The following is a 27,716-nucleotide window of genomic DNA, read 5'->3' as shown; positions in this document are numbered from 1 at the left end:
TCAGGAAAAATAGACTTTAAAACAAGGACTGTAACAAGAGACAAAGAAGAGTATTACATAATGATAAAGGGATCAATCCAACAAAATTAAAAAACACTTATAAGTATGAGACAAAGAAGAGTATCACATAATGATAAAGGGATCAATCCAATAAAATTAAAAAAAATACTTATAAATACGAGCATACTCTTTTTTAAATGTGGTATTCTTTTTTTAATTTTTATTTTTTAATTTATGTTTTAATTTATATCCAAGTTAGTTAGCATATAGTGCAACAATGATTTCAGGAGTAGATTCCTTAATGCCCCTTACCTGTTTAGCCCATCCCCCCTCCCACAACCCCTCCAGTAACCCTCTGTTCTCCATGTTTAAGAGTCTCTTATGTTTTGTCCCCCTTCCTGTTTTTATATTCTTTTTGCTTCCCTTCCCTTATGTTCATCTGTTTTGTATCTTAAAGTTCTCATATGAGTGAGGTCATATGATATTTGTCTTTCTCTCACTGACTAATTGCACTTGGCATAATACACTCTAGTTCCATCCACGTAGTTGCAAATGGAAAGATTTCATTCTTTTTGGTTGCTGATAATATATATATATATATATATATATATATATATAATACATATATAATATATTTATATATATATATACACACATATATAATATATATTTATGTGTATACATACATATGTATATATATATGTATATATATATGTACATACCTACACCACATCTTCTTTATCTATTCATCCATCAATGGGCATTTGGGCTCTTTCCATACTTTGGCTATTGTTGATAGTGCTGCTATAAACATTGGGGTGCATGTGCCCCTTCGAAACAGCATAACTATATCCCTTGGATAAATACCTAGTAGTGGATTGCTGGGTTGTAGGGTAGTTCTATTTTTAATTTTTTGAGGAACCTCCATACTATTTTCCAGAATGGCTGTACCAGTTTGCATCCCCACCAGCAGTGCAAAAGAGATCCTCTTTCTCTGCATCCTCGCCAACATCTGTTGTTGCCTGAGTTGTTAACTTTAGCCATTCTGACAGGTGTAAGGTGGTATCTCATTGTGGTTTTGATTTGTATTTCCCTGATGATGAGTGAAGTTGAGCATTTTTTCATGTGTCGGTTGGCCATCTGGATGTCTTCTTTGGAGAAGTGTCTGTTCATGTCTTTTACTCAGTTCTTCACTAGATTATTTGTTTTTTCGGGTGTGGAGTTTGATAAGTTCTTCATAGATTTTGGATACTAAGCCTTTATCTGATATGTCGTTTGCAAATATCTTCTCCCATTCTAACAGTTGCCTTTTAGTTTTGCTGATTGTTTCCTTCACTGGGCAGAAGCTTTTTATTTTGATGAGGTCCCAATAGTTCATTTTTGCTTCAGTTTCCCTTGCCTCCAGAGACATGTTGACTAAGAAGTTGCTATGGCCAAGGTCAAAGAGGTTTTTGCCTGCTTTCCCCTTGAGGATTTTGATGGCTTTGTGTCCTACATTGAGGTCTTTCATCCATTTTGAGTTTATTTTTGTGTATGGTGTAAGAAAGTGGTCCAGGTTCATTCTTCTGCATGTCGCTGTCCAGTTTTCCCAGCACCACTTGCTGAAGGGACTGTCTTTATTCCATTGGATATTCTTTCCTGCTTTATCAAACATTAGTTGGCCATGTTTGTGGGTCCATTTATGGGTTCTCTATTCTGTTCCATTTATCTGAATGTCTGTTTTTATGCCAGCACCATACTGTGTTGAGGATTACACCTTTGTAATATAGCTTGTCTGGGATTCTGATGCCTCCAGCTTTGGTTTTCTTTTTAAGATTGTTTTGTCTATTTGGGGGCTTTTCTGGTTCCATACAAATTTTAGGATTGTTTGTTCTAGCTCTGTGAAGAATGCTGGTGGTATTTTGATAGGTATTGCGTTGAATGTGTAGATTGCTTTGGGTAGTATTGACATTTTAACAATATTTGTTCTTCCTATCCAGAGAATGGAATCTTTTTCCATTTTTTTTGTGTGTCTTCTTCAATTTCTTTCATAATCTTTCTATAGTTTTCAGCATATAGATTTTTCACCTCTTTGGCTATGTTTATTCCTAGGTATTTTATGGTTTTTTGTGCAACTGTAAATAGGACAGATTCCTTGATTTTTCTTTCTGTTGCTTCATTATTGGTGTATAGGAATGCAACCAATTTCTGTCCATTGATTTTATATCCTGTGACTTTGCTGAATTCATTGATCAGTTCTAGCCATTTTTTTGTGGAATCTTTTAGGTTTTCCATATAGAGTATCATGTCATCACAAAGAGTAAAGTTTGACCTCCTCTTGGCCGATTTGGATGCCTTTTATTTCTTTGTGTTGTCTGATTGCAGAGGTTAAGACTTCCAATATTATGTTGAATAACAGTGGTGAGAGTGGACATCCCTGTCTTGTTCCTGAACTTTGGGAGAAAGCTCTCAGTTTTTCCCCATTAAGGATGATATTAGCAGTGGGTATTTCATATAAGGCTTTTGTGATCTTGAGGTATGATCCTTCTATCCCTACTTTATTGAGGGTTTTTATCAAGAAAGGATGCTGTATTTTGTCAAATGCTCTCTCTGCATCTATTGAGAGGATCATGTGGTTCTTTTCCTTTCTTTTATTGACGTGGTGAATCACACTGATTGTTTTATGGATATTGAACCAGCCCTGCATCCCAGGAATAAATCCCACTTGGTCGTGGTGAATAATTTTTTTAATATATTATTGGATCCAGTTGGCTAATATCTTGTTGAGGATTTTTGTATCCATGTTCATCAGGGAAACTGATCTATAGTTCTCCTCCTTAGTGGGGTCTCTGTCTGGTTTTGGAATCAAGGTAATGCTGGCTTCACAGAAAGAATTTGGAAGTTTTCCTTCCATTTCTATTTTTTGGAACAGCTTCAGGAGAATAGGTGTTAATTCTTCTTTAAATGTTTGGTAGAATTTCCCTGGAAAGCCATCTGGCCATGGACTTCAGTTTTGGGGGAGATTTTTTATTACTAATTCTATTTCTTTACTGATTAGGAGTCTGTTCAAATTTTCTATTTCTTCCTGTTTCAGTTTTGGTAGTTTATATGTTTCTAGGAATTTGTCCATTGTTGCCAGATTGCCCATTTTATTGGCATATAATTGCTTGTAATATTATTGTTCAAATTTCTGCAGTTTGGTCGTGATATCTCCTCCTTCATTCTTAATTTCATTTATATGGGTCCTTTTTCTTTTGATCAAACTGGCTAGGGATTTATTAGTTTTGTTAAGTCTTTCAAAGAACCAGCTTCTGGTTTTATTGATCTATTCTACTGTTTTTGTTTTTCCGATAGCATTGATTTCTGCTCTAATCTTTATTATTTCCTGTCTTCTTTTGGGTTTTATTTGCTGTTCTTTATCTAGCTCTTTAATGTGTAAGGTTAGGTTGTGTTTCTGAGGCCTTTCTTCCTTCTTTAGGAAGGCCTGGATTGCTATATACTTCCCTCTTATGACTACCTTTGCTGTATCCCAGAGGTTTTGTCTGTGGTGTTATCAGTTTCATTGGCTTGTGTACTTTTTAATTTCCTCTTCAACTTCTTGGTTAGTCCATTCATTCTTTAGTAGGGTGGGCTTTAGTCTTCAAGTATTTGTTATCTTTCCACATTTTTTCTTGTGGTTGATTTCGAATTTCATAGCATTGTAGTCTGAAAATATGCATGGTATGATCTCGATCTTTTTGTACCTGTTGAGGGCTGATTTGTGTCCCAGTATGTGATCTATTCTGGAGAACTTCCCATGTGCACTGGAGAAGAATGTGTATTCCACTGCTTTAGGATGAAATGTTCTGAATATATCTGTTAAGTCCATCTTGACCAGTGTATCATTCAAAGCCATAGTTTCCTTGTTGATTTTCTGTTTAGATGACCTCTCCATTGTTGTAAGTGGGGTGTTGAAGTCCCCTATTATTATGGTATTATTATCAATGAGTTTTATGTTTGTGATTAATTGATTTATATATTTGTGTGCCACGACATTTGGAGCACAAATGTTTACAATTGTTAGGTCTTCTTGGTGGATAGACCCCTTAATTATGATATAATGCCCTTCTTCATCTCTTGTTACAGTCTTTATTTTAAGTTTAGATTGTCTGATATAAGTATGGCTACTCCAGCTTTCTTTTGTTGACCATTAGCATGATAGATGGTTCTCCATCCCCTTACTTTCAATCTGAAGGTATCTTTAGGTCTAAAGTGAGTCTCTTGTAAACAACATATAGACAGATATTGTTTTCTTATCCATTATGTTACCCTATGTCTTTTGATTGCAGCATTTAGTCCATTGACATTTAGAGTGAGTACTGAAAGATATGAATTTATTGCCAGTATGCTGGCTGTAGAGTTGGAGTTTCTGGTGGTGTTCTCTGGTCCTTTCTAGTCTTTGTTCCTTTGGTCTTTTGTTCTATTTTCCTTCTCTTTTCTGACCTCAGAGAGTCTCACTTAAAATTTCTTGCCGGGCTGGTTTAGTGGTCACAAACTCCTTTTATTTTTGTTCGGGAAACTTTTTCTCTCTCCTATTTTGAAATACAGCCTTGCTGGATAAAGAATTCTTGGCTGCATATTTTTCCAGTTCAACACATTGGATATATCCTGCCACTACTTTCTGGCCTGATAGGTTTGTGTGGATAAGTCTCCTACAAACCTGATCTGTCTTCCCTTCTAGGTTAAGATCTTTTTTTCCCTTGCTGCTTTCATGATTCTTTCCTTGCCTGAGTATTTTGTGAATTTGACTATAATATGCCTTGTTGATGGTCGGTTTTTGTTGAATCTTATGGGAGACCTCTGTGCTTCCTGGATTTTGATGTCTTTGTCTTTCACTAGGTTAGGAAAGTTTTCTGCTATGATTTGCTCATGTAACGCTTCCAACCCTTTTTCCTCTCTCTTCATCTTCTGGAACCCATATGATTCTGTTGCCCTTTTTTAATGAGTCACTGATTTCCCTAATTCTTAAATCATGTTCTTTTACCTTAGTCTCCCTCTTTTTTTCTGCTTCATTATTCCCATTAGTTTGTCCTCTATGTTATCACTGATTTGCTGCTCTCCCTGATCCCTCCTTGACGCCGTTGCAGCCATTTGAGATTGCCGCTCAGTTATAGCATTTTTTATTTCATCATAACTAGCTTTTACTTCTTTTATCTCTGAAGAAGGGGATTCTAATCTATTTTTGATCCCAGCTAGTATTCTTATTATTGAAATGCTAAATTCTGGTTCAGACATCTTGCTTGTATCTGTGTTGGTTAAGTCCCTGGCTGTCATTTCTTCCTGCTCTTTCTTTTGGGGTGAATTCCTTCATTTCATCATTTTGAAGGAAGAAAAGGAATTAATAAGGTAAAAAAAATTAAAATTAAAAAATTAAAAACTACACACACACAAAATCAAGTAAATGATGCTAGATTCTAAGTGTGTTTTGGTCTAGTTGTTGGCAGGAGCTTCATAGATAAGAGAAAAAAGAGACATATAAGAAAAGAAAGAAAAAAAGGAAAACATTTGAAAATTTGAAAAAGTGAATACAATGAAATAGAATAAAGTGAAATGATGGAAGTAAAATAGAATTTGAAAAATTTGTAAAAATGAATAAAATATAGTAGAAAAAAATTAAAGAAAAATATTTTTAATAAAAATTGAAAATACGAATAATTTTTTTTCTCTTTCTGTATTCAAGAATAAAAAGAAAAAAGAAAAAGAAAAAAATTGAATAGATGGACCAGCAAACAGACTGAAATACAACTGAAATTACATCATAGAAGTCAAATTACATTATATAGAAGTCAAACTATGAAGCACTCTATAGTCCGTACACTAAGCAGGTGGAGAGACTTGTGTTCCTGAAAAACAAGGTTGGCCCTGTTGGGCGGGGCTTAGCGTAACGGCTCCGTTCTCCACTAGATGGCGCTGCTTAGCTTACTGGGGTGGATTGTTGTGGTGCTTGGAGGTGTGTATGCGCATGCTTAGGAGGTTTGAAAATGGCCTCACCCAGCTACCCAGTGTGCACCCATTCTTTGTCTTTGGCTTCTGTCCACTCCCTGCTTTTACAGTCTGTTACCAAGCCATCAGGTTGCTAGGTGGCACCTCCCTCATGAGTTTTATATCAGATATTACTGTGTTAACCAACCCTTCACTTCTGAGGGACTGTGGCTTTGACCCATTCTGCCCCTTTGCAGGAGGGTCTCACCAAGCAACAGCTGGGTGCTGACCCACCCCCAGGAACATTCGTAGCACCATGCTGCTGCCCATGCCCAAAGACTGTAACAATGTGCCAGCCCACCCCAGAAGAAGTTGACGTGATCATGTAGCAGCAGTGATATAGGGTTATGGAATATCACAACACACATCTGGTGCCAGGCTTCACCCTTAACATCCTTGTTCCCGCACCAGTGAATGTGGTTTTTCCCTGGGATCTGCTGGGACCTTTGCCTGTGGGGTGGCCGCACACCCTCTACCCACTGTCCTTCCAGCAGGGGAACCATCTCTCCCTGTTTGGCCTGAAGAACCCCCAGACTTCGCTCTCTGCTCCTAGGAATTCACCCTTCCCACCAGAGCACCACCAGGTATACAGCTGCAGAGTTTCAGACTGCATTTTCCCCTGTTTATAGATTATTAATGGAATTTAAACCTTCTCCTTTCTTTGTCCTTTTTTTGTTCAGTCCAATGGCTGTTTCCACTTTTCCACTTTCTCTCCAGCTGCTTTTGTGTGTGTGGGGGGGGAGTGCTTTTCCCATACTCTCACCCCATCTCCGTCCTCTCTCCACAAGCAAAAACAGCTCCCTGTCCTCCTTGGCTTCTCTCTCCCCCAGTTCACCTCTCAGTGCTGTGTACCTGCTGAGTTCTGTGGTTCAGGTTGTGCAGATTGCTGTGTTAATCCTCAAAGAAGTTTTCTAGGTGTGCAGGATGGTTTAGTGTTGATCTGGCTGTGTTTCATGAACAAGAGAAGCAAAAAAAAAAAACTTCCATGCTGTTGCACCATCTTGGCTCCTCCTGTAAATATGAACATACTCTTATGTGGGTTACCTATAGACTCTAATTTACAGGTAAAGATTTCTGAAAGGTATGTATGTGTGTTTAATGTGTATGCATGCATAGGTAGACTATAAACATTTAATGCAAAGGATAAACTATGTGATACATTTATTTCATGTATATATTTCATTTTATTTTTTTACTGTTTATTTTTGAGATGGAGACAGAGTGCAAGCAGGGGCGGGGCAGAGACACACGGAGACAGAATCAGAAGCAGGCTTCAGGTTCCAAGCTGTCAGCATAGAGTCTGAGGTGGGGCTTGGACCCATGAACCAGGAAATCATGACCTGAGCTGAAGTCAGATGCTTAACCAACTGAGCCACAAAAGGTGCCCCTATTTATACATTTTAAAAGTATTCATGAATGTAGTCACCTGACTATATCCCAGTAGTTTCAACAGACACACACACACACACACACACACACACACACACAGGCACAGGCACACACACAAATAAACACGTATACTTGTATGTATTTCCATTCATTAAGGCTGTGTCTCATAAATTCCAAAATATTTTATTTAAAATTAAAAAATCAAATTGAGAGTAAAACAGCTGTGGTTAACTGAATTAATAAAAATACTAGTCAGTGTTTTTAAATAATATTATATAAAATGGCAAAATTGCAAAAAAATAATTGGTTGACTTTTTCCTTTTCATATCAATCTTCAAGTACAGTTAAATCTCTGTTAGTATTCTGGATGAATATTCACATGGAAATATGAGCAGAATAGATAAAATATGATGTTTTAATATGTTTTCATCATGTGTCACCCTTTGTCCATGATAATTTTATGTCTCTTTTGAACTGAGAATCTAGCTTTGTATTTAAGAGTACGTTTAAAAAATTTGCTCCTATCTAGTACAAATAAGTAGAGATAAATTTTAAGCCAGACTTTATGATTAATGATGTCACCATATGCATAATAGGCACTTAGCTGATAATGAAGTTTCCTGTGCAATATATTAAGTCTTTATGTATTATATAAAAGTCTATAATGAAGTATCAGAAAATATAGTTGTAAGCAGAGGCTGGATAAATGTTTTCTGTTATAATTGTTCTAATTTTATATCATCATTATTAATGATTTCATAAGCACCCAATTCTTTCTCCCACCTGAACTGAGAAATGGGCAATTTTTCAAGGCCATAAAAATTTACTGTTGAATTATAACTGCACCCATTATCTGAAAACTGAACTTGTCCTTAGGGTACAATCATTCTGCCAATGACACAGATTTTTTTTTCCTTTGCTATTATAAGCAATAGTATTTTTTTAAATTTTTGTAGTGTAAGTTTCATAAGGTTCTGGTCAATTATTGAGCCTTCTAATTTATTCATATTATCTTCTGTATTTTTTCTTGTTGATTATTTATCAGCTATGTCTTTTCAGTTTTCTGGATTTAATTGAAAAAAAATAACTATGTTATAGGTGATATGGTTTAAAAGAGAAAAAAATTAAGCCTGTTTCCCTAGTTCATAGTATTCATAAATTGAAGTTATATAGATTAGGATAATATCTATCAATGGTAAAAAAAAAAGTACATCATTGGGTGCCTGGGTGGATTAGTTGGTTGAACATCTGACTCTTGATTTCGACTCAGGTCATGCCTCAGGTCACGGATGCTTGCACACTGAGGATGTAAGGGACAAACAGCTGTCAGTCTACCACCAGAGTTTCCTACACTATGAACTGCAATGAATATTTGTATCAAATGAAGCCTTATGTTGTAGAATCTAAAACATGATTTCCTTTGAATCAACCCCTAGAATTTGATTCACCAGAAAGAAGGAGAGGATGCGTGTTTTTTTTCAGGCTCTTGATACAAAATCTCTGGATTTCCAGAATGGACTTGGCTATCTCTGCTTTGTAAGACAGAGGAAATGTAATTGGCCAACCAACTCCAAATGAAAACAATGAAAATGTTAATGATCACATCCATAATGAGTGCAGAGCCTACTTAAGATTCTCTCTCTCCCTCTCTCTCCCTCTGCCCATCTCCCCCACTTGTTGCTCTCTCTCTCAGAAAAAAAGAGTACATGAGAAAACAAATTTACCAACATAACATGTATTTGATATTTTTCATTTTGTTGATACAATTTGGGGATAAAGAAACCTTAGAATCAAAAGTCTAGAGGCTCTTGAATGGCTTAGTCAGTTGAGCAACTGACTTTGGCTCAGGTCATCATCTTGCAGTTTGTGGGTTCGAGCTTCACATTGGACTTTGTGCTGACAGCTCGAAGCCTGGATCCTACTTCCGATTCTGTGTCTCCCTCTCTCTCTTCCCCTCCCCCACTCATGCTCGCTCTCTCTCTCTCTCTCTCTCTCTCTCTCTCTTCTCAAAAATAAAGATTTTAAAAAATTAGAAAAGTCTGTGCTGTCTCTGTCTCTTCTCAATACTTAAGAATTACTTGGAAAGATTTTGAATATTCATTCAAGGCAGCAATCTTTCCCTAATAATTGGCATTTAAACAGAAATGAATATTTTATTGCTAGAGTTGAATGAATATTTTATTGCTAGAGTTGGGTGAAAAATAGACAAGTTGGATATTTTGTTTCAAAATGGAACAGGTGCAACAACTGGCAATGATGGGCCAGATTATTTTAGGCCAACTGTCTCAGGGACAACAACCAAAAAGAGAGAACTACCACGGATTAAAGTATTTGAGAGGCCAACATTCTGCATAGAACAGAAGATAAAAAGTTTTGCATATGATTAAAAAATGTTTTTTCTCTTGAGGTATTTGTCAATTCAAAGGTGAAGTCTAAGAAGCTAAGAACCTGAGTAGAAACAAAGCAGACAAGCAGAGAAGCTGGCCAAAGTCTTAGATGTGTCCCAGAGCTTAGGGGACAAAGGTGGGAGTTCAGGGCCTCCACAGTTGGCAGAATGCCATGGAAATTCCAGCCTTCTCTTTAGGAGCTTGAAGGCTACATTCTAGGAATGAGAAATAATTACAAATAGACAAGTGCAGGCAAAGACTGAAGTCCAGTGTGGAATCAATCCAATCCTTGTTGAAAGCTGCTAACAGATCTGCCAGTGAGTAGCAAAAGTGAATACTCAATAGAGAATAACCTCTATCCCATCATGTTAGCCCTAATTTTTCTGTTTTTTTCCCATAAAATTTATAACACTTAATCAAAAATATCAAGCAAGCATGGGGCGCCTTGGGTGGCTCAGTTAGTTGAGTGTCCAGCACTTGATTTTGGCTCAGGTCATGATCTCATGGTTTGTGGGATCCAGTCCCATGTTGGGCTCCTTGCTGAGTGTGGAGCCTACTTGAGATTCTCTCTCCCTCTCTGTCTCTCTCCCTGCTTCTGCCCCTCTCCCCTGCTTGCTCTCTCTCTCTCTCTCTAAAATAAAAAATAAAAACAAGAATTAAGAATGCGGATGGTTAAGAATTCACCGAATACCTAAAATAAAAGCAGATAATAGAAAAGTAACAATAAGATATATCATGTTATTAGTCCAAAATAGATGAAGTGGGCAAAAATAAGTGAGGCGATATGTCCAAATAATAAAATCAATAATGTAAATCTTATTAATATTCGTAAAACATTATACCCAAAACTATAGAACGCACCTCTTTCTCAAGTGCACGTAGAGATTTTCCAAAACTTACTGTATTTTCAGTTATGGACTGAATAAGTCACAGTGAGGAAAAGTACAGCATGGGGAATAGAATCAGTGGTATTGTAATAGTGTTGTATGATAACAGATGGTAGCTACACTTGTGGTCAGCATAGCATAAAGTATAGAATTGTGGAATCACCACATTATACATCTGAAACTAACGTAACATTGTATGTCAACTATACTTCAATTAAAAGAAAACTATCTCCATTAAATAATTTCTCAGTGAAGGAGAAAATGCAAATCAAAATTTAAAATCCCTAAAAATGTAATGCTAAGCATTAAGCTCTTGGCCTCAGCACCATCTTCTTCGAAACTTTCACATCATGAGAGCCTACTGGAGGAAGAAGCAAATGTATAGACCAAAGAGAAAAAGAAGAAAGAAAAGGCAGAGGTCCAAGTAAACAGCTAGCTTGTGCACCCATGGAAGCCACAGGAGCAGAAACAAGAAAAGGCAGAGGCCAAGGATGCTGGTACAAATTATTGGATAGTATGCCTACTGTCTAGAACTTGTTTCAGTGGATCTAAAACATTCATAGCCATCTAGTCACAATGACCACTTTGGGAGACCCACCTTGCTCATAACAAAACAGTCTCTTTTGGTCCTTTTCCTTGGACCTGTGACATTCAGGACTAGCTCTGTTCTCAGTTGTGGCTGAAAGTAACACATGTACAGTAAGTCCCCTCTTCTGCTGTATGAGCTGAAAAAAAAAAAGAAAAAATAACACATTATATGATATAAATGAGATATGTAGAACAATAATCAAAGGGAAATGCAGAGTCTTAAGTACTCGTATCAATAGAAGTAAATACATTCCAAATCTAATAATATATTTATTGATATATTCCAGGAATGCAGCTAACTATAACTTTATATTCAGAAATTATTAACATGTACCATATTTTTAGGTGGAAAGAGAGAAACCTATATATACACATAAAAGTACTTCGATCCCTAAAAGGCCTCGTAAAAATTCAGTTTCCATTTCTGATTGTAAAAATAAAAATAAAATGGTATTTGACAAATGCTTTGTAGCAAGAATATATGTGTTTATTTGTGTGTGTTTATATGAATATGCATATAAACTATATATATATGATGATATATATACAGATAAACGTGTGCATATATGGTGTATTTCTATACAACCAAGTAAAAATAAGTATGATTATCTCATCAGATGCAATAAAAGGTTGTTAAATTTGCTCCCCATTTATAACAATAATAAATGACTTATCAAATTAGAAATATATGGTGATTTCTTTAATATGATTATTTAAAAGTTCTTATAAATATCTACAGCAATTATGTACTTAGTACCAAATTTTGAAAACTTTCTTCTGAATGTGGGTATAACATAAGGATGGTAATTTTTACTATGTTTATTCAGCTTTAGACTGAATGTCTGTGTATTACATGAGCTAAGAAAAAAGATAATTTTATTACTTACAGATTATGTTATTTTAAATATAGAAACGTCAAAATTTCTACAAGTAAATTATTTGAATTAATACATGAGTTCAGCAAGGTCACTAGGTGGAAAGTCAAGATAGAAAAATCAGTTATGTTACTATATATCTACAAAACCAATTAAAAAAATAAATGTTCAAAATAGCACTCAGAGTACAAAATACTTAGGAATAAATTTAATAAAATATTTCCAAGACCTCTATGGAAGAAAGCATAAATTCATATGCCTCAATATTAAAAAAGGCTTAAATGAATAAAGAATTATACTGTGCTCATAAATAGATTATCTGCTATTTAAACTTTAAAATTCTGCCATGGGAAGCAGCGAAGTGTATGTGTGTGTGTGTCATTTTATTTGGGAAGCGGATTATAAAATTAAGTAAGCTCTACACACAATGTGGGGCTTGAATTTAAGATTATAAAATTTAAATAGAAATGCCAGATGCCAAGAATATTCAAGAAACTCTTCAAAAAGAAAAAGGGAGAAGGATTTACCTCGTTTAGCTTTAGTAATTAAAACAGTATTGTACCGGAGAGAATGTTGTAGACCTAGAGACCAATATATCATCATATGGAATCTGAAAACAAAGTGTGCTGATACAGAAACTTGATACATGGAAAGATGGCCCTCTAGATGAGTAGGAAATAGAAAAAGACATTTACAACTGGCACTGAAAGAATTGGCCATCTCATAAAAAAATAAATTGATCTTTTCACAGTCCATCTGAAGGAAAAATCAGTTCCAGGTGGGTTAAAAACCTAAATGTGAAAGAAAAGTCAATTCATAAGTGCTACTTAGGGTAGTACTTTTTAAATATGACAAGAAAAGCAAAATCACTGAAAGAAACACTGCAGTTTTTACTTTATTAAAATTAAGAACTTTTGATCATGAAGAGAAGCTAGAAGAAAAAGAATGAAGCTAGAAAGTAGGAGAATATATTTTCCTTATATGTAAATACTTTAGAACTAGCATCCAGGATATAAAAGGAACTTCTACAAAATAAGACATCCCAATAGATCAATGGATCTAGAGGCCTGCCTATTCAGATAAATCATAAAAAGAAAAACTCTAATGGTCAATAAATTAAAATAAAAGGTAGTTCGTCTTATCATTATCACCAGTGATTTTTCAATGTCAGAATAAATTTCACACATGAAATATAAAAGTTTGCTTCATTATTTTTTCAGTTGTTTTAAAGTTTATTTATGTATTTTGAGAGAGAGAGAGAGAAAGATAGAGAGTGCACAAGTGGGATAGGGATGGAGAGAGAGAGTGAGAGAGACCTCCAAGCAGGCTTTGTGCTGACAAAGTACAGAGCCCAATGTGGGGCTTGAACCCATGAACTGTGAGACCAGGACCTGAACCGAAATCAAGAGTCAGACACCCAACCGACTGAGCCATCAGGCACCCAAAAGTTTGTCTCAGTATTGAGAAAATATCTCATGATGAAGAGGTGTTATAAAATTACTGTCCTTAGGAAGTATTACTGTGCAATATAATTAATTGTTTAATAATTTATATTAATTCTATTGAGCAAGAGAATAAAAGTATATTTTTATATTTTGGAGTAGACTTTTTATAATTTAAAATTAACATTTTGAAATTCATTTTACTTGAAAAAATTTTAAACTTTCTCTCTCTCTTTCTCTCTCTCAGTGAAAATTTATTTCCTCTAACTCAAATTTTGTAAAGACCTGAGCTCATATAGAAATATTCTTGTGAAATAAATTATAAATTTCACCAGGGTAGGGGTACATCATTAGGAAGCTGTTTGTAAGATATTATACCTCTATACACATAATATGTAACAACTGTTTGCCTCCTTTTTAATAAATTCAGTTAAATATTTTATTGACAATATTAGAAACGATAACTTGAAATTTCTTTGAATGATAACCTTGTTGAGTAGAATGGTCATCGTGGGAGGTTGTTTTCCTGCAGCACTTTGAATATATCATGCCATTCTCTTCTGGCCTGCAACATTTTTGCTGAAAAATCTACTTATAGTCCTATGGGGATTCCCTTGTACATAACAAACTGTTTTTCTCTTGCTGCTTTTAATATTCTCTCTTTAACGTATCTTTTGACATTTAATAATAATGTGTGTTGGTGTAGATATTTTTGGGTTTGTTTGGATCAGAGATTTGGAGCTCTCTCTGTTTTCTGGACCTGGCAGTCTGTTTCCTTTCTGAGGTTAGGGAAGAACTTTTCAGTCATTATTTCTTCAAGTTCTCTGCTCCTTTATTTCTCTTTTCTCCTTCTGGGACCCATATAATGAGAATGTTATTCCACTTGATGTTGTTCCATAGGTCTCTTAAGCTATCTTCACTTTTTAAAATTCTTTTTGCTGCTCTGTTTGGATGAGTTCCATTGCTCTGTCTTCCAGATGGCTGATCTGTTCTTTTGCTATGTATGTTCTGCTATTGAACCCCTCTCGTGTATTTTTCACTTCACTGATTGTACTCTTCATCTCTGGAACTTCTGTTTCATATATTCTTGTATTTTCCTTCTCTTTGTGTAAGTTCTCACTGTGTTTTATCCATTCTTCTCCTGATTTCAGTGAGCATCTTTAGGACCATTCCTTTAAAGTCTTTATCAGACACTTTACTTACCTCCATTGCATTAAGATCTCTTTCTGCAGTTTTATCTTATTCTTTCTTTTGGAACAGATTTCTCTGTTTCCTCATTTTGCTTGACTCTCTGTCTTTCTTCCTGTGTATTTGGTGAACAGCTACCTCTCCCAATCTTGACAGAGTAGACCTATGTAGGTGGTGATCCCTTGCCCTAACTCTTGGCTGTCTCTTGAACTTTGTGATTGTCTAAGCAGCCTGATTTATTCTTGACAGATCCTCATTGTTGAGGGTGTGCCAAGACCTGTCAGTTTTCCAAGAAGAGGGCTGTCATTTAGCACTTAGTTCATTTTCAGGCTGATTGAAAGCCATCCCTCAGGCAACAGCTCTCAAAGTATGCAAATATATAGTGTTGTGGGGCCAAAATTGTAAACCCTGCAGGCCTCCAGACCAGGATATCTGGAGGCAGTGTCTAGGTGACAGTTACAAAAATCTGGGCTCAAAAAAAAAATCAGGGCTCTAGACGAGAGTATAAGCTTCTTTTGAGGAGATAGCATTGGGCTGTCTGTAGTGAGGCCAAGGGAGTATGTAAGAATGGTGCCTTCCTGCATATGTTTTCTGGGAATTCCTCTCCTCTAGATATGTGGCAAACCTAAACCCTGACCCTCAGACTCAAGCTCCAATACAAGTAAATAGGACTTCTTTACAGGAAGACTGGAATTTGTTTCAGTCTGCTGTCTCTGCAGTGTCCTGGGGGGTTGTAGCCTGCCAAGTACCTTTTTTCTTATTGTTATAGTCCTGTGGAACCCAGGAACTTAAGCCCCCTTGGCCACCAAGGAAAACAAATCAAAGGATCATGCACACTCCTGCTTTGGTGAGGCAGCTGGACAGTGTAGGGGCAGGTATGCTCATCTGCTTCAGCAGTGCAGCAGGTGAATACCTTGTCCCTGTGACTGTGGGCTTTAACAAGGGAGTGAGAGAACACCATGACTGCTAGCCCTCATCAGGTCTACTCCCAGAGCAGGAGAATGCTGCAACCTTCTGTACTCACTGGCTTTAGCAAGGCAACAAGAGCATGCCACTTTTGTGTATTCTTGCTATGCAAACAGAGGAATGGACAGAGCAAAATGGCATGTACCGGTGCCTCTGTCTCTGGAGAGAATCTCTGCTGTCTCCTGCACTTGCAGCAAATACTTTAAGATTAGCAAATAAATCTTTATGTATTGTCTAAGTGTTCATATTGCTGCTTTTATGCTGGGTCCCAGGACAAGTGAGACACACACAAGCCTTTTAAAAGGAGAATCCAGTTTCCCATAGCTGTTTAGGTCCCTTGGACATGAGCCCCATTAGTTTCCTAGCCAGTGTTTTGGGAATGCATCTCTTTGGTACAGATCCCAAGAGTTGGAGTGCCTGATGTGGGGCACAAATCCCTCACTCCTCCAAGAGAATCTCTGGACTCATAAGATCTCTTCCTATTGTGGGTGGCCACACCAGAGGTGGGGTTTTTGGTGAGACTGACTGCGTCTCTCCCTCTCCCACCTATCTCCATGTCTTGTCTTTTATTCCCGCCCCCCCCCCCTTATTGTGGAGAAGCAGTTCAACTAGTTTTCACTTCTTTTGCAGACAGAATTGTTCCAGATGTAGCTACATATTGGTTGTGTCTGTGGGAGTATGTGAGTTCAGGATCTCCCTACACTATGTTCTGTAATAGTCCTTCATTCACTTTTCAAGTACATAGCAATCACATAATAGCTGCCCTTACTAAATCTGATTTTGTTTTATAAAATCTACCAAAACAGTAATGATATTTTACCCTAGCTCATCAATGAGTTTGGCATTCAATCCATGATTCTCCAAAATTACCTGTCTGAAATGATATATACATTTTTTATCCAGCACACTGAGACCCTTTAAAGTACATAATATCCAGTAAAGAATATAAAACATCACTGCCAGACTTAGTCAATAATTACACAGAATTTTAATAATGATTAAGATGACTTCCTTTTTGTGTCTATGTAAAAACATTTGGAAGTTAATTTGCCTTAAAATGCTGAAATCTTATATTCACATTTATTTCATTTGTTTCAAATTACTCATTACATTGTGAAAGAGAATCATCTCCTAATTGTGACATTTGTTGTTATTTTAACTTATCCAAAAACAGCTCACATCTTTTATCTTTTTAAAATATTGTGGACCAGTTGGGCTTACAGGGTTACGGACATTTTTAAAAAGAAAATTAAAATAATTTGAAGACATTATTTCTAAATGTCTAGCTGGGCCAAACAAATGTGGCCAAAAATGAAATGTCAATGTATGTTCGAAAGTTAACATTTAACAGAAATCTAGCATTCTAACATGGTGGAAATTAAGCTGCTTTTGGGGTGCCTGGGTGGCTCAGTTGGTTGAGTGGCCGACTTTGGCTCAGGTCATGATCTTTCAGTCCGTGAGTTCGAGCCCCACGTTGGGCTCTGTGCTGATAGCTGGGAGCCTGGAGTCTGCTTCTGTTTCTGTGTCTCCCTCTCTCTCTGCCCCTCCCACATTCGTGCTCTGTCTCTCTCTGCCTTTCAAAAATGAATAAATGTTAAACAAAAAAAAATTTAAAAAAAATTAAGCTGTTTTCATTTTAATAAAAGTTCAGTTTTAAAAATTTCTATGAAACAATATATGACCAATTACTATGACAAATATGACCAATAAATATAATCAAGAATAATTAAATATTTTTGAGAGAACAAAAGCAGAATTTATGTTATAATTATTAGAATAATTGGCATTAAGTTCTAGAAGTAAATCTTCAAAATTATTCAATTATATATTATATAAATTGTGTTAACTTAAATAGTAGTTCCACATCTTGTTAAATGTGTATGAAAAATGCTATTTAGTGTACCTCCCAGTAGAATGTATACATTTTACATTATTATCTTTAATGGTCAATAAACCCTAAGTGAAGAATGGGTTTAGCTTTGTTTCTTTGGGCATTTCACATATGTATTTATATGTCGCGTGGTTTTTAGTTTCATGTATGTAAAAAATATTCCCTTTTTAAAATTATTAATGTTCTTTTCCCCTTTGTTTTTTGGTCTTCAAGACCTTCTCTCTTCGTCAACCAAGGCATATATCTGTGTAGGGAGATGGGTATGGTAGTAGTAATGGTGATGGGTGGTTGTAAAATAGAATTTATCATATGGGAATAATCAAAGAGCAACACCAAAGTAACATCATTCAGCTCCTTGAACCTAAAAATATAAGTTTTGAAGCTAGAAAATAACCTTGAAACTCTGGCTATTCTGTTAAGAGAAAAAGCGTGTGTGTGTGTGTGTGTGTGTGTGTGTGTGTGTGTGTGTGTGTGTATATATATATATATATATATATATATATATATATATATATATATATATTTGTCATGGCCTAATCCTGGAGTAACTAGTGCATGATTTTTCTGGAATGTATACAAGAAAGTACCTCTGCTCATTTATGAGTAAATAACTTCGATGGTAGCAGAAGGGTCCAAGGTGGAGATAGAGAGTGGAGAAGGGAAGAAGGTAGAGAGGTAATCAGAAACGTGTTATCATTTCTCCTCTCTAGGCTTTTACAAACTAGCAGGGAGCTAGTAATTCCTAAGGTTTTTTTAACTGCTGCTCTGTGTGGGCCTCTGGAACAGGGTTCTATGGTGAAGATGGCATTTCCAAAATGATACATCCAAGTGTAGAATGGAGGTTCCAGCAACATGATCAGAAAAGGAGATTATCTAGATCATCTCATATCCTAAGTGTTATGGACAATACATCAGTAGTTAGTGGGCCTGCTCTTGGGCCTGCTGTGATAGGGAAACTGTTTTTAAAGCAGTCCAGGGCAGGGCAACTGATTTGGAAGTTGGGGAAGAGAAGATACAGGGGAGGCTTGGTGCTCAAAAATTACAGTTTGCTCAAAGGTAGAACAATCAGCATGAGAAGATGGGCAATGTCTCCCAAGATTTTTATCCTACCTAAAGGAAGGACCATTGGTTTACTGGCCACAACTCAGCAGGATGTGGACTAACCACATAGATTAGGAAATTGGGTGTTGCTTTTGAGGCTTGATGCTGACCTATGCACAATAAGGACCAGCCAGAAGGGAATGTCACTCAAAGTTATGTACCCTCTCTAGGAGCAGCCTACATCCAATGATTGGTCAAGTTTGGAAACAAAGGTTCAACTTTGGTTGAAGGTTCTGCTTCTCAATTCAGGATATCCCTGGAGTGGCAACTATGGTGAATGCCTAAGTGAAAAGTATACCCTCAGAAGATGAGAATAAAACCTAACAGAGATTCAGGCACATCAAACAACTCTGGGCACACAGTAAAACCACTGAATTGTACACTTTGAAATGGTGTATTTGGTGGAATATGAATCATATCTCAATTTTATTTTTATTTTTTTATTTTTTATTTTCTTTTATTTTTTAATGTTTATTCATTTTTGAGACAGACGAGAGAGAGAGAGAGAGAGGGAGCAGGGGAGGGGCAGAGAGAGAAAGAGAGAGAGAGAGAGAGAGAGAGAGAGTCTGAAACAGAGTCCAGGCTCTGAGCTGTTAGCACAGACCCTGATGTGGGGCTCAAACTCACAAACCACTAGATCCTGAAATGAGCCAAAGTTGGACACTTAACCAACTGAAATGCCCAGGTGCCCCTATTTCTCCATTTTAAAAACAAATATTTATCATGTCTGAAGAAACTAAGGTAACCAAAATTTGAGCTAAACAAAAGCGAGACTGGATGGGGAGAGGAGCAAATGGGAGAGACAGCTAGTTAAGGCAGCTAAAGCATCATTGAACCTAGTGAATAAGTCAAAAGAATACTTGAAATTGACATGTCAAGAAGAAAGCAAGAAAACAGTATTATTTAGAGATTTAGAAGGGAGCATGAGATAAGCTAGAACCCAAATCTTTAGAACTATCAGGCTCTGAGGAATTAGCTTGGCAGAGATATTTTCTATTCATTATAAACTCATTAAAATATGTGATATCTTTAAAAGGTATGCATTGTTTTATGGACTGAATTGTGCCTCCCCCAAATTCACATGTTGAAACTCTAACCCTTAATGAGACTGTATTTGGAGATGAGGATTTTAAAGAGGTAAAATTAAATGAGGTAATGAAGGTGGGGCCCTAATCCTAGTAATTAATAACTAATAACTAATTCTAATAACTCATGTCCTTATAAGAAGAGAGACACTAGGAATGCACACAGAGGAAAGGACATGTTAAGGACATGTTAAGACACAGCAAGAAGGAGAACATTTGCAAGCCCAGGAGAGAGGCCTCAGAAGAATCCTCATCTGCTAACACCTTGATCTTGGGCTTCCAGCCTCCAGAATTGTGAGGAAATACATTTCTCTTTTTTTTAATGTTTATTTATTTTGAGAGAAGGGAGAGCCCGTGCAAGTGTGAGTGGGCCCTCTCGCGGGGGGAGGGCAAAGAGAGAGGGAGAGAAAATCCCAAGCAGGCTCCATGCAGTCAGTGCAGAACTTGACACAGGGCTGGAACTCACGAACCATGTGATCATGACCTGAACCAAAATCGAATGTCAGATGTGTAACAGACTGAGCCACCCAGGCGCCCTGAGAGAATACATTTCTGGCTTTTAAGCCACACAGTCTATGCTTTTGTTCTGGTAGCCCTAGCATAATAATACGTGCATATTACTTGGATAAAAATAAAACACACAATAAAATCAGTCATTATTTCTCTTACACAGAGACTACATGAGCCCAGAGAGCTCTACTTAATGCAAAGCCTTTCATCCTTTGTATCAGTGTGGTAATTGACAGAAGCCTTTATTAGCTTATAAAGCAAGAAAAAAAAAGTCCATAAGGGTGTAAGATAAACAAATTCAAGACCACTTAACCATCTATACTTTCAATGATGGACAATAGCTAAAAACAAAACAAACAAACAAAAAGCCAATTCAAACTAAGAGAACAGAAACCAAATAGTTTGAATGGAAATGGCTGTATAGTGAAGGGATGGCATACTCATCTGTAGAGCCAGATTGTCTGGGATTGGATTCTAATTCTACAGCTCATTAATTGTGAGATATTAGCCAAATTCCTAATTTATCAAAGATGCAGTTTCCCAACTCATAAAGGAGAGCTAATATCACATCTTCCTAACAAGGTTGTTGGGAGTATTAATTGAAACCAAATGTGTAAATTATTTTTTATGGAGAATGCCACATAGTCAGATCTTAATAGAAATTAGCTTTAAAAAATAATAAATAAAAATAGAAACAAAAGAAATGAGCTTTGCCTCAGAATTACCTTTATGGATTTAACAGAATATAAATTAATTTTTTATGGTATTGCAATAGCAACTATGGCCTGAAAAGGAACACAAAGGCCTTAATTACTCCTTTTCTTAAAAAAAATACATTTTTAGACTGATAGTATTTGGGCCTCAAACCTCCAGTCTCTGAAGTGGACTACCAATGAGCAATCAATTCCCAATTTCTATTTAAATGTTTCTACCTTGCAATGGAGAGGAATTATAATAAATCTCTTTACATGGTTTTCCACTGAAGTCTTTCTGTATCACCTCACAGGTATGTTTTGAAACTCAGAAAAGAATTTTATACAGACCCTATAGATTTTTATACAGATGCTAAAAATGGGAGCTACAGCTAGGACTTGACAGACTCAGACCAGTTAGTACAAGAATGAACAGGTGTCCAGAAGAAGTGCCCTTTGAGACTACATTGGATTAGACTGGATTCCAATAGTAGGATCTTGTTGCAGTAAACCTTCTCTTAAAAAGTTAATAAAAACCAGTCAAATACAGGGATTTATACTTTGAAGTCACTTTATTTCCTTAAATATCTAAATAACGTATGTTGTTGAAGCCAGGGATAACTTATCATGGAACTATATTAACATTTTCCATGAAGTACATAAGGCCGTAGAATGGAGAGAGAAGGTGTAACGATTCTTGTTTTGGTAGGTATTTCGGTTGATGATTTTCAGTTATGTTTCACTTAATCAAAATATTTATTGAGCGATGACTTTGTTCCAGGAACTATAATATAAACATACCATATACCCTTTATAAAAAGAATTCATAGATTTCTACAGGAGGCAGATAAACCAATAATCACAATGCATTAATACACACTATTTTTGGAAAGCCCTTTCCTCAATTTAAATCTTAGCAGTCTACTTAGTTTTGAAGGCGATGGGGACCATTTGATGGTGTTTACAAGGGGTTATTCTAATTATGGAACATGGCCACCCAATGCCTACTAAATAAATTAAAAACTCCTTAGCACATTGTAATTGTACTTTATGATCTGTTCCCTCATCTCCCATTCACATTTCCCCAGCTGTATATTCTTTCCCAAACAGGGTATTACATGTCTTGCTTTAGTGTCTTTGTGAAAACTACCTGGTCTGCTCCACTATTCTTTCCTCTTTTGTAAGAATCAGTGAAGCCCAACACTTACTCATTCATCTAAACTAAACACATGTGTCATCTCCTTAGAAAAGTCTTCCCCGGGGGCACCTGGGTGGCTCAGTAGGCTAAATGTCTGACTTCAGCTCAGGTCATGATCTCATAGTTCCTGAGTTCGAGCCCCTCATCAGGCTCTGTGCTTACGGCTCAGAGCTGGGAGCCTGCTTCAGATTCTGTGTCTCCCGCTCTCTGCCCCTCCCCAGCTCAACTCTGTCTATCTCTTAAAAATAGATAAACATTAAAAAATTAAAAAGAAAAAATTCACTACCTCCATTGTTTCTGCCTGTTCTGCCATGTTCAGTGAGTCACTTCTAAATCTGGTCCCACAAAACTTTGGGGCTATTACTATCAACACTCATCACATAACCCTGTAATCACTGAATCACATGCCTAACTCTACAGACAATGAGGCAAAGGCTTTTGTTAGTCTTTTTGTCATAACACAATATCAAGGATGTAGGCAGTCAAAAATGTGTTTGAATATTTGTGGTTGGAACAAGGAAGAGGTGGGAAATGGTAGTGGAGGGGTACGTGCATTTTACATCTTTGTTTACAGTATTAGATGACAGTACCATAGAATTGAGTTATTTTCCGTAAGAAACAGAGAGCCACGGGGCTTTTAAACAGATCTGTAATATATCAGATTCATGGATTCATTGTTCTAGCAATTAGATGTGAGACTAGGCTAAGAATAACATTTGTCAGACACTGATTTGATGGAGTAGATGCTGTCAAATTGAGCTAGCTAGTAGTCGCTCCCTCATTCCCCTTGCAAACCTGCATGATCTTTCAAATAGGGTGACTTTCTGTTTAGTCACAAATGCAGCCAGTATGCACAGAAATGGCTGGTCTAGTTACTATGATGAAACATGTAAGCCCCTGTGCACCTCTCTCCACCCATAACTCTTCAGTTGTCTCATTTTCTCTCCTGGGACATCCTTTCTGCCTGTAAGTCAGCAAGCAAAGTTACTATGCTCACCAAAGAAACTCCAGGATTCCATTTCAGAGCCCCAGGCAGCAACATTTCTGGGTAATTGATGCCCGTGTCCTCCTCCATTTTAAATATTTTAATTGTCACTCCTGGTTACATAAGTAATTCTGACAAAAGTACTGGATTGGGGGTAATAGCTATAATATGCTGGGGTTGTTAGAATATCACGGGTAAGTGTTAACAACCAAATGGACATCTCCAGTGAGGTGGAGCATGTGCAGTTACAGCTGAGATTCAATTCCAGGTGAGGGAAGAAAGTGTTAAGTTTCCCAAACTTAAGGAAAAAGCATTAGGTTCAAAATGGGGCAGAAGCTCGGTTAGTAAGAATAGGATGTATTATGTCTTCTTAGATTAGCAATTTGTTATCAGAATGTTAGAATTATCAGGGCAAAGTTTCTTAAATAATTCTAAATTTAGAAGTGGTCCTTAAGTATGAACGGAGTAACATTACACATAGGAGATGAAGTACCAAACTTCTTTGGGGACAGTAAGATGAGGATATAAGAAGCCAAGCACATTCTGAGTTCTCATGAGAAGAATTTGCCTTTTCATTAATATGCATGGTCTAATATAATTTATGTTACTTTTCTAGTCATACTGGGTACCTTCTTCTTCACCTCTTATATATCATCAGTTACCAGATCTTACAAATTTTACCTCATGTATTTTAAAAGTCTATTACCAAATGTCTTTTTCTGGATTGCTGTGTGCAATGGGGGAAGGCTATTGCAAGATTGAGTAAAAGGATGATCAGATGAATCACGATGGTTCACAGACTTAAATTAGTTCATCTAAATAGCAGTGGAGCTGTTGAAAAGTAGTCAAATTCTGGGTACTTAAGGTAAAAGTGGTAGAATTGCCAAATTATTAGAAGCAGAGTCTGAGCCAACAAGAAGAGTTGAAGATGATATCAAGATCTCTAACCAGAACAATTTGAAATGCTGGAATTGCTATTGCATAAGATGGGATAGACTGCAGGGAGAACGAGTTTGGGCAACGGACCAAAGCATGGATTTGTGTACGTTAATGAGAAAATCATTATACAGCAAAGTGGAAAACTTGAGTTGGCCAATGGAGATTGGATTCTGGGGCTCCAGAGAAATTCCATACTACAGATAAAAGTATATTTGATAAACCAAAGCATATTGATAATACTTAAATCCATAGGTCTTGTACACTATATTGCATACTCCCATATAATTAAGATATTTGCTTTTGCACACAAGCATACTGATAGTTCATATATTATCTATCTATATAATATATATATATGTTACATATTATATATCCAAATATATATATACACACACACACACACACATTCAATTCCTACTTATACATCAGTTAAAATACATATATATTTTCACAAAAAAAGCACATGCAAAACTGTTTATAACAACACTGATTATAATATCCCAGACTAGAAACAATTCATATATTCAACTTTGTTAGAAAGGGTAAACATATTCTGGTATATGTATACAATGAAATATTATAGAGTAATGGGAATAAATGAGTTACAACCATCTATAGTAATGAAGATAAATGTCACACACATAATGTTGAGCCAAAATAGCCAGACTAAAAAAGCATATATTACTTTTCCATTTATATAGGATAGAAAAAAGTTTGAGAAGTCAAAGTAGTGGTTAACATTGGTGGGGTGTGACCTGAAGGGGAAACAAGGAGAACTTCTGAGGTGTTGATTTTGGTCTTTCTCTTCAACTCAGTGCTGGTTATGTCATTTTATTCATTTGTGAAAAATCAACAATGTGTACACTTGTGATTTGTGTACTTTTTGCTTTTATATTATATTTCAAATAAAACCTTTACTTAAACTATTTTTATTGATCCCATTTCTCCCTCCAGCTACTGATGTTGGAAAAGACACAGTAGAGAGGGAAAACCTGACCTGGTAAGTGAAAGAAAAACATGATTAGAGCCAGTTTCCTTGAATAGATGAGATGAGATGGAAAATAGTACACAAGAAGAGAATTTGGCCATTGCTAAGTTCATGGGTAGACAAACCATCCACTGTGTCTGGAAAAAGCTCCAGAGCATGGACACAGATGCAGGGAGGAAAGTGGATACTTGTCATAAGAGAATTCCAGTATCTGTATTGATTGCTTACATTTTTCACATGAAATCAGAATCATGATTAAATCAGATGAGAGTTAGTATGGGGAAAAGTGTTGGGAGTTAAAGAGAGTGAAGGTAAAATGTAACCATTTAGGAGAGTAGAAGATTAATTTACTGGGGAAATATTACCAAGAATGTTAGGTGCATATGATTTCAGTGTTCAATAAATTGAAGTGAGCCAGACAGTGTGTGTGTGTGTGTGTGTGTGTGTGTGTGTGTGTGTGTGTGTACATGTGCATGAACATGTGTGCATTGTGTGTATATTATTTTCCAATAATATTCAACTACACTGATATGTGGGCTAGAAAAATGGATTTAACCAGAATTATTGTTTAGCCTTGTAGATGAAACAGAGTGAGGAAAAGACAAAAGAACTGAGTATACGTACAGGTGAATGAATTTAATGATTAAACATAGAATTTAATCTACATAAAGTTATATATGAGGACATGAACAAAGGAAATGATAGTGAAATGTTACTAAGACCATAGATTATGGATACAAATGGCATTGAACACTTAAGGCTTGGGGTACAAAAACCAGTGAGATCAAGGATAAGAGGTGATAAGAAATTAAAATTTAAAACATAGAGTGTTGGTACTTAACATTGGAATGATAAGGTCAAGTGTAATTCCATGGGAATAAGAAAGCAATAAAGATGGCATCATAGGAGTGGAGGAAGAAAAAAAGGTGGAGACCAGAATATTGGTAAAATCATCTATGTTGATTATAATTTGATAAAATTGTATGTCTATGAAATAGAAATGATCATGAGTGATGAGATAAGCAGAGTCAGAAAAATAACAATGACCAGGGAGTTAAGTATTAAATGGTAAACTTTTAAAAAGATTCTAAGTGGACATATGCAATGGATCTGTGTGCTGACTTAGAATTTTGTATTTTATAGTGGTAAAGGGAGAAGCAACGATACGTATCTTAACTTACTTTTTACCTAATGTGGTCACTTGGCTTTGAAAGCTGAAATTTATTATAGTGTACTAAGGTTAAGTCCTTTTCTTTGGTTATGTTTATAATGGAAATTTCATTTCAATTGAATATGATAAGTTTATATAAATGCAGAGTCCATAGAACCAGGATTGCTTTGAAATGTATAGAATATGTTTTAAAATAAAAACAATGGTTGATTTAATTGTCTCCTACAATAGGAAGAATGTCAAGATAATGAGTAAAAAAATCAGATAAATATGTAGGAATAGAGTTTGCTTCTCTGATCTGACCACAACAATGGAAAATACCTTCACAATGTCCTTAAATATTTAGATATTTTCCTCAGCATATATGTGATTTTGGAGGCTTAGTTTTATGAGTTTTTGTGAAATAATTAAATATAATTAAATAGACTTAGTTGCTTTATCTGATCATAATATCCTTGTAAATATACATGTTCAAACAGTATTCCAACATTTTTACATATTATACTGAGATGTGCAAATTTATATAAAATGTAGACTCCACCAGAGCAGTTGAAATACAGTACTTATTTATTCCCAAGGTCTTTCATAAGAAACAATGAAAGACTTCTGTGCATGTTTAATGAATTAAAAACTACTTCAACCTTTTATAAAGTTCATTGAATCTCTTTCCATTTTAGTTATTGTTATGGTACAGAAGTCATTTCAAGCTTCTCTAGCGATCTAAAGAAATGCCTCCAGAATGCTGCAGGTTGATGAATAGCAAAATTGGACAATATAATTTTTGACTTTCATTTTAGTTTGTGCAGCCCCACTTTCATCTGTTTTACACATTGGGATTCCGCTTCAAGTTATGTTTGAAACAATAGTTTTTACTGATGAAAAGAATAATGATGACAAATACCGGATATACAGAAATGGGCACTAGATCCAATGATGTGTTTTATTTATATAACCATTCTACATAAAACACAAATAACTTATATTTAATAACTTATCTTTTTTGTTTCTTAACATTATGTGGCAAATGTCAAAAAGCAAAGATTTTAGTTTGCTGTTACCATACTAAAGGTTACCATAGAACCCAGAACTCTTTCTGATATATATTAACTGCTCCATAAATATTTGTTAAATAAATGGATAAGGAGACAGAAGGCTATGCAATTCTTAATCTTTCAATGTTTTCTTTGCTTCCTTTAGAAAAAAAATAGGGGAAAAACTGTGACCTCAGTTATGAGGAACAAATGAGATAATGTGTGATGAAATACTCCATAAACTGTGAGCACTCTCCCTTTTAAATAAAAATTATAAGAAATGATTATTGGATAAGATAATCTATTTTCATTAGCTCAGCATTCAAAGTCACAAAAATAATACACAAATAAAGTTTTTGGTGGTATCTTTTCCAGTAACCTCAATCATCTTGGTAATTTGAGG

This window comes from Panthera tigris, chromosome C1 (assembly GCF_018350195.1).
Source record: "Panthera tigris isolate Pti1 chromosome C1, P.tigris_Pti1_mat1.1, whole genome shotgun sequence".
In the NCBI taxonomy this organism is placed as follows: domain Eukaryota; kingdom Metazoa; phylum Chordata; class Mammalia; order Carnivora; family Felidae; genus Panthera; species Panthera tigris.
This window is presented reverse-complemented; position numbering follows the sequence as displayed.